This window comes from Camelus ferus, chromosome 12, assembly GCF_009834535.1.
Source record: "Camelus ferus isolate YT-003-E chromosome 12, BCGSAC_Cfer_1.0, whole genome shotgun sequence".
Classification (NCBI taxonomy): domain Eukaryota; kingdom Metazoa; phylum Chordata; class Mammalia; order Artiodactyla; family Camelidae; genus Camelus; species Camelus ferus.
Genome location: NC_045707.1, coordinates 30,256,350 through 30,265,579, shown reverse-complemented (window position 1 = coordinate 30,265,579; position 9,230 = coordinate 30,256,350).

Genomic DNA, 9,230 nt, shown 5'->3' with positions numbered 1-9,230 from the left:
TTGTTTTGCTTATCTTTAAGGCAAATGATTTTGAGCACTTTTCATACATTTACTGGCCATTTGCCTATTTTCTGTGAAGAAATGTCTATTTACATTATTTGTCAATTTTTAAGTTGGGTTGTCTTATTATTGCATTTTAATAATTGTTTATGTATAGATAGATACCAGTTCCTCATCACATATATGATTTGCAAATATTTCCCCCATCTGTGTAATTATCTTTTCACTTTCTTGATGCTATCCTTTGGAGCACAAAACATTTTATCTTGGTGAAGTCCAGTTTGTCAATTTTTTTCTTTTGTCATTTTTGCTTGTGGTGTCACCTCTAGAAAGACTCTGCCTAATCCAAGGTCATATCGATTTACTCCTATATTTTCTTCTAAGAGTTTTATAGTTTTAATCTCATAAAAGTAGGCCTGTGATCCATATATAATTATTTTTGTGTATGTTGTGAGGAAGACATCCAGCTTCATTTTTTGATTATGATTTTTGTATATGATTTGTATATGTATGTATATATTCAGGCTGTCCTGGTATCACTTGTTGAAAAGACTCTTCTTTCAAAACATAGCTCTTCCTTTTCAGTATTATTTTGGCTCTTCTGAGTCCTAAGGATCAGCTTGTCAATTTCTTCAAAAAAGCCAGAGAGGGTTTTGAGGGGAATTGAATTTAATCTGTACATCAGTTTGAGGACTACTGTTATCTTAACAATATTAAGACTTCTGAAACATGAACATAGGATGTCCTTCCATTTGTTTATGTTTTGTAGTCTTTGGTACATACAAGTCCTACATTTCTTTCATTAAATTTATTTCTAAGCATTTTATTCTTTTTGGTGCTATTATAAGTGGAATTTTGCCTTCTTAATTTAATTTTCATATTGAACATTGCTAATGTATAGAGATACAATTGATTTTCATGTATAAATATTAAAATAAATATAGAAAAAATTTTATTCCACTTTATGTGGCTTTTTATAAAGTTATATGTTTTTATGACCATCTTCACAATCATGAGCCTTAGAAATTTGAATGATCTGAATGATAATTTAGCAGATTGCCCAACTGACTTTCATATAAATCCAGCATCTGCTATGCCTTACTTTGGAAAGTAGCATGTGGTTTTAGAAGAAGGGTTTCCAAAACTGACAGCTTTTCAGAAATACCTGGGGAGTTTTTAAATATACATTGTCTCCCTTTTCAGTCTAGACTGACTGAATCAAATTTTGAGGGCTGGAGCCTAGATTCTGTACTTTAAAAAATATCCTGAATTATTCTGCTGCAGTCTATCTGCAAAATTCCATTTAAGAAATACTGTGTTATTCTTCCATAAGGCAAACGTATCTTTGTGAAGTCACCTTGGAATGTAGTTTATTAATTCATGCAAAAATTTTCTATTGCATGCAGTGAGGAAAAGCAGTGAACTAGAGTTATATTCCTGGTTTCATGGAGCTGATATTCTAGTGTGGAGGAAGTTAGATAGTAACAAATAAGTGGCAAAAAAAAAAAAAAAAAAATTAAAGCAAGCCAAGGGTTTAAAGAATGACAGAAGTACAATTGTAGAGTGAGGTCAAGGGAGGCCCTTTTGCAAGGTGATATTGAAACAGAAACCTGAATAAAAAGAGAAGATGAGCCATAAAAATCTCTAAGAGAAAAAAAATGCCTTGTGCAGGAAGAATAGAGTGTCAAGACCCACTGGGAAGGAGCTTGCTTGAAATGTTCAAGAATAAGGAGGCCACTAGATTTGAGGAAGATGAGCAACTGGGAAAGTGCTAAGAAATGAGATGGGAAAGACCAGAACACACCACATTACTCTGTATGAGATAAGTTCATGTAGTTTTGTGCAGAAAGGTAACATGATCTGATTTAGAGTGTTAGGAGAAGGAAAGATTATAGAAGGGCTGGTAGGAGATGGTAGCAATTGTCCTGTTGTATAGTTCTCAATGTGTGGTCTAAGGAACCCCAGGGAAGTACCAAGAACCTTTTGTGATTTATAAGATGTTATTTTCCTTTTTCACTGGGTTGACATATACACTAACGGTGCTGAAGTAATGATGAGTAACACTGCTGGCACCTTAGCATGAATCAAGACAGTGGCACCAAATTCTACTAACAGTCGCTGTATTCTCTATAAGCACAACTTTGTATATCAAAAAAAAGATCTTTTCCGTGTGATGAAATGAGAAGCACACTCAAAGCTCCTCTGTTTATGAAAGTGTGATGGTTGTCTTGAAGAAAACCATCTGTGCAAGTGAGTTGCAAGTTGAACTAGTCACTTTTTTTTTTTTTAATCTGAACAGAACATCATTAAAAGAATTCTGACGAACTATAACTATTCAGGCTTGGATATTTGGCAAATACTTTCTTGAAAATGAATGAAGTGAGTTTGCTACTTCAAGGAAAAAAACTGACAGTATTTGTTGCCAATGATAAACTCTGAGTTTTAAAGGAAGAATTAAATTTTGGAAACTGTATGTCTGTCAGCATGATGTTGATGTTTCCAAATAGTTCAAACATTTTAAGGAGATTGGAGGTGACATGTAAAACTATGTCAGTCTTCTAATTTTTAAAGAATATAGTTATTATTCATAAATATGTTATGTTACCATGTTACAGTTTATTACTGCTATTTTTCAAAGAGTTAATAAATAAAAAGATAGACTTTCAGAAGGATAAATACTGCATGATTCCACTTACATGATAAATCTAAAATAGTCAAACACTTTCTTTTTTGTTTGTTTGGTTTTTGTTTTGTTTTTTTGCTTCTTCAATATAAATTTATTCTTTGTAGGGTGACACAAAGTACTATATTAAATGTCATGAAACACTTTCATTCTTTTACATGTACCTGTGCAGTTTTCCCAGAACCACTTACTGAAAAGAGTTTCTTTTCTCCATTGCATATTCTCACCTCCTTTGTTATAGATTAATTGGCAATGAATGTGTAGGTTTATTTCTGGGCACTCTCTTCTGTTCCATTGATCCTTTTCTGTTTGGGGGCCAGGACCACACTGTTTTGATGACTGTAGTTTTGTAGTATAGTCTGAAGTCAGGGAGCATAATTCCTTCAGCTCTGTCCTTCTTTTTCAAGATTGTTTTGGTTATTGGGAGTCTTTTGTGTTTCCATACGAATTTTAAGAGTATTTGTTCTAGTTCTATGAGGAATGCCTTTGGTCTTTTGATAGGGATTACACTGAATCTGTAGATTGCCTTGGACAGTATGATTATTTTAACAGTACTAATTCTTCCAATTCAAGACATGGTATATCTCTCCATTTGTTTGTGTTGTCTTCAATTTCTTTCATCAGTGTCTTCTAGTTTTCTGAGCACAGGTCTTTTAATTCCTTAGGAAGATTTATTCCTATGTATTTTATTCTTTTTGATATAATGATAAATGGGATTTTTCCTTAATTCCTCTTTCTGATAGTTTATTATTAGTGTATAGAAATGGAACAGATTTCCATATATTAATTTTGTATCCTGCAACTTTACTGAATTCATTGATAAGCTCTAGTAATTAGAACATTCTCTAACACCATATACAAAATAAACTCAAAATGGATTAAAGACCTAAATGTAAGACTAGATACTATAAAACGTTTAAAGGAAAACATAGGCAAAACACCTTTGATACAAATCACAGCAATATTTTTCTGGATCTGCCTCCTAAAGCAAAGAAAATAAGAGCAAAAATAAACAAATGGGACCCAATTAAACTTAAAAGCTTCTTCACATTAAAGGAAAACATTGACAAAACAAAAAGAAAACATACTGAACACAAGATACCTGTAAATGAAATGACTGATAAGGGATTAGTATCTAAAATATATAAACAGCTCATACAACTCAACATCAAAAAAAAAAAAACCCAAACAACCCAATTTAAAAAATGGGCAGAATTGGATAGACACTTTTTTCAAAGAGGAAATGAAGATGGTCAACAGTCAAGTGAAAAGATGCTCAATGTTGCTAATCATCAGGGAAATGGTGAATCAAAACCGTAATGAGATACCACCTCACACCTGTCAGAATGGCTAACATCAGAAAGAACACAAGTAAGAAATGTTGGTGAGGATGTGGAGAAAAAGGTGCCCTTGTGCACTGTTGGTAGGAATGTAAATTGGTGTAGCTACTGCAGAAAACAGTATGAAGTTTTCTCAAAAAACTAAAAATAAAACTATCATATGACCCAGCAATTCCATTCCTAGGTATGTATCAGAAAAAAATAGAAACACTAATTCAAAAAGATACATGCACCCCAATATTCATAGCAGCATTATTTACAATTGCCAAGATATGGAAGCAAAATAAGTGTCTATCAACAGATGAATAGATAAAGAAGATGTGGTGTATGTGGTATCTATATACAATGGAATACTACTTAACCATAAAAAAGAATGAAGTTTTGCCATTTGCAGCAACGTGGATGTACATGGAGGGCATTATGCTGAGTGAAATGTCAGAGAGAGAAAGACAAATACGTATGCTATCACTTATATGTGGAATCTAAAAAAGTACAACAAACTAGTGAATATAACAAAAAAAGAAGCAGACTCACAGATATAGAGAACAAACTAGTGGTTACCAGTGAGGAGAGGGAAAGAAATAGGGGCGATATAGGGATAGGATATCAAGAGGTAAAAACTATGAAGTATAAATTAAGCTACAAAAATAAAATAAAATAAAATAAGCTATAAGGATATATTGTACAACATGGGGAATACCACCAATATGTTACAATAATTATAAATGGAATATAAATTTTAAAAATTGTGATCACTATATTGTACAGTTGTAACATATAATATTGCACAGCAACTATATTTCAATTAAAAATAAAATAAAATAATAAAATAGTCAGACACATAGAAGTAGAAAGGAGGATGGTATTGCCAGGGGCTGGGGGCGGGGCAGCAATGGAGAGAAAGCTACTAATTAACCGGTATAAAGTTCCAGTTACTCAAAGTGATTAAGTCCTAGAGCTCTGTTGTACAACACTGTGCTTATAGTTACACTGTGTTGTATTCTTAAAAACATGTTAAGAGGGTTAATCTCATGACCACAATAAAAAAAGAAAAGGAAAAAACAAAACAAAAACCATAGGCTTTCATGTTAGAAATATCAGGCTAAAAGTCACTTTATGTGACTTTGGGAGATTTATTTAATCTCTCTGAAACTCAGTTTCCTTATCTGCCATGAGGAAAATGTCAACAAATCTTATAGGCTTGTTGTGCACATTAAATTAAATGAGGTAACATAATCAGGGAACACATTATAGTTCAAAGCATATAAATGCACATTATAATGGTGTCCTTATTTATGTATTCCTTCTTTTCAAGATTCTTTAAGTTTCAGCCCAGCATTCTGTCAAACTCTGGGAACAAAGTGTCTTGACTCTGATGTTTTAAATATAGCTTTTCTATACTATGATATATTACAATACGTTTTCTTAAACTTTAAGATAAAAACAGATTTTATGATAAGGAAATTTAGTACCTCTAAATAGATATTTGTCCCGTATGTACTGTGGACAAATGGAAAGGACAGAGTAATGTCTAATGTATGCGAGTGATTTCATTTAACACAAGTCTAAATCTCAACGTATGGGAGAATAAAATATAAAATGTTTACTCATCAAGTATTACATCATTGATGGAAATACAGACATTAAATCATTCATTTATTTAAGATGAATTCATTGAGTTCATACTCTGAGTCACTATGTCTTGGCCCATTACTGAGCACCAGTACTATTAGGTGCTAATAATCCAAAAGTGAGCAATAAAATTTTTGCCTCCAAATAATTTACTGTTGTTCAGTGTGAACTACAAATTCAAATAAGTCAGTACAATAATACAAGTACCATGATAGAAAGGTCTAGAGGGAAAAGATAATAGGGAAGAACAAATCTGACTCCACATTAGATCTGTTCCTTTAGCTCTAACCCTGTGCTCTGTTTCCTGGGCTTAGCCACACTGGTTCTGCACCTTTTGTAAAAGAATGTTTCCTGTACACTGAAATATACAGGATAGCCCATTTTCAAGGCTCTGGCTTTTAAGGGTATAACACTTTCCCATTCATATAGAGATAAAAAGTTGCGGAACAGAGAATAACATTTGTCTTGTTGAAGGTTTACAGGAGCATCATGACCTGATCTACACGGACAGCTACAAGAACAAAGGATTCTGGCACCAAGAAGTTTGCAACAGCCAACCACACCCCTGTTCCCATTTTAGTGTAAAACGAGCTTGAATTCTTACTTGGGGAAGATGTTTCTCTAGGACATTAGTCGCCCATTTCTTGGTCTGCTGGTTTTCTGAATAAAGTCATTATTCCTTGCCTCAGCACCTCGTCTCCTGACTTACTGGCCTGTCACGTGGTAAGCAGAAAGATTTCAGACTTAGTATAGAGAGAGGGATTACTAAAGATAAAATAGTTATTTTGCCTGTGGGACGTGAATGGCAGTCAGAGGAGGTTTCCCAGGACAGGTGATGTTGGGTTGAACCTGAAAACAGTATGTTTTCGCCTGGTGGGTAATGGCCGTGGGAGTGGGGGAAAGCATTCTAGGGAAAGACGACAAAGTGAGCAACGTTACAGAGGTGTGAAATAGCACAACATGCTCTAGAAGATGCTGGAAATTCCATATAACCGGAAGAGGATTTGAAAATAAGAGGTGGCCAGAAATAAGCTGTGGCTAGATCACGGAGAGCCCCACCTATCGACACATGAGTGAGCCACTAAAAGACAAAATAAAGACCTGTATCTACTCCCTCACGTCCATCAAAATCCAGCTAAGATATATTACCAGGAATAGTTTTCCAAATTTCAAAAGTGATTTTCAGATGAAATTATGGGAGGTCTTTAAAAGTACCTTAAAGCAATCAAATACCTACTTCAAAAAGTTGCTTGGGTATGGTGGAGAAATTTCCAAACACCGAATTTGAATTTATCTTTGTGACTCCCAGTGCTTTTCCTGGCAGTTACTTCATGAACATCTGCTTGAATCATCTTAGTTCTTATGAAATTTTGCTTATCTACAGAAAGAAACAGATATTGTTGTCCCAAGTCCAATATGCAGTTTCTTCCTCAGATTTTGAAAAAAAAATAACAAAAAGGAGTTAATAAATTGCTGAATAACTTAAGAGACTTAAAAGATATATGTCACTGAAAGGAGGTGTCCAGGGTTGAGAATTTGGAAATATTTAGGAATTCCATACCCAGTGGTACTAATTTTGATAATGACAATGATGTAACATCACTTTTGAAAGCTGTCAAATTGTTCTTTGAATAAGAGGCTAATCTTTATAGTAAACAAACAAAAACAACAACAGAATCATCAACAAAATAAAGCATAGAAAAAGAGATAACTATTATCCTTACACATGAAAACGTTTGTGAAGGCTTCAACAAAGTACAGTAAGTTCAGCTGAATATACTTAGCAGGAGAGCTCAATTACACATGCCAAAAGTTATAAACAAGAAAAGGGAGTCCTGAAACAAGAAGACAAGTTGATATAAGATGTCATCTTATGCCCCTCTGAAAGCTATTCCTTTAGATTCTGTATCACTGGATCAGTAGCATACTGAAGCAAGAACTAGAAACACTGTTGGGGGGTAAGGGGGCAATCCCCAGAGAATACTGAGTACCTAAGTAAAATGGTATCCGAAATGGGTAAGTTATGGGTAGGCAGACTGATCACTTCAAAAATAAATGGTAGATGTTCATTCATTTATTTACTTACCATTTATCTGTTCATAAATTTGCTTTAAGGTATTTATGGAGTGCTTACTATGTGCCAATTTTTGGCTTGAGCAATCTATTATATTTTATGCTAATTTAAATTGTGTCTTCTTTAAAGTCCCATTTTGTAATACTCCATGCTGATGTATAAAAATGAACTACCTAGATATAAAGCTAATAAAAGACATATGTGCTCTTTGGGAAGAAAATCATAATACTTGTTGAAAAACAACTCCAAATAAATGAAGCAATACCCTCATGAGTCCACATGAATTAAGTATTCAAGATGATGAAACATTAGAAAACTCAACAGATTTTCTTGTAGAGAATGATAAGTTGATTCTAATATATACATAAAATATCAAAATGTTACAAATAGATAAGACTTTCTGAAGAATATTGGAAGCATGCCTTATTAAATATAAAAAAAGTGTGTGTGGGTACCATAAGTGGTGATCATAGCTGCCTTCCAAGTACAAAATAATTATATAGTTATAGTAACTAATGAAGAATTAACTCAAGGATAAACAAAATTGACCAATGAAACAGAATAAAGAGTCCAGAATCAGCTCTACTTATAAGTGGAAACTTAATTTATGGCAGAGTTACTCTTGCAGATAACTTCAAATAGAAAGGACTTTCTAAATAAATTATTCTGGAATAACTGATTAGGCAAGTGAAAAATAGTGAAATTTAAATGTTACCTTACCTATCTCATGTACTAATTGTACTGTTACTGTGCAACAAATTAGTGCAACAAATTAGTCCAAAATAGGGCTAATGAATAATGAATATTTATTTCACAGTTTCTGCAAGTCAGAAGATCAGGAGCAGCTTATTTGATGGATCTGTCTCAGAGCCTCTCACGAGGTTGTGGTCAAAACGTTAGCCAGGTGCTACAGTCTTCTTAAGGCATGACTGAGGCACAAGGATCCACTTCAAAGATGACTTACCCATATGGCTGCTGTCAAGCAGTTCCTTGCTGGCTTTGGTGAGGGAGTTCAGCTCCAAGATACATAGACTACACCACAGGGCTGCTTGAGTATCCTCACAACATGGCAGCTGTCTTCTCTCATAGTTAGTGAGACAAGAGAGGGCAAAGTGGAAACTGCAACGCATTTTATTATCTAGACTCAGAGGGCATAAAACATATTTCTGCATATACTATTTATTACACGTTACCCTTATTCATTGTGTGTGTAGGTGGGGACTAATACACAAGGGTAAGAATTACAGAGGCAGGCATTTGCAGCAATAAGGATAGACCTGGAGAATGTGACTCTAAGTGAAGGAAGCCAGAAAGAGAAAGAAAAATACCATATGAGATCACTTACATGTGGAATTTTTAAAAGATGACAAATATAACAAATATGAACTTACTTACAAAACAGAAACAAACTCACAGACATAGAAAACAAACTTATGGTTACCAGGAGGGAAAAGGGGTGGGAAGGGATAAATTAGGAGTTCGAGATTTGCAGATACTAACT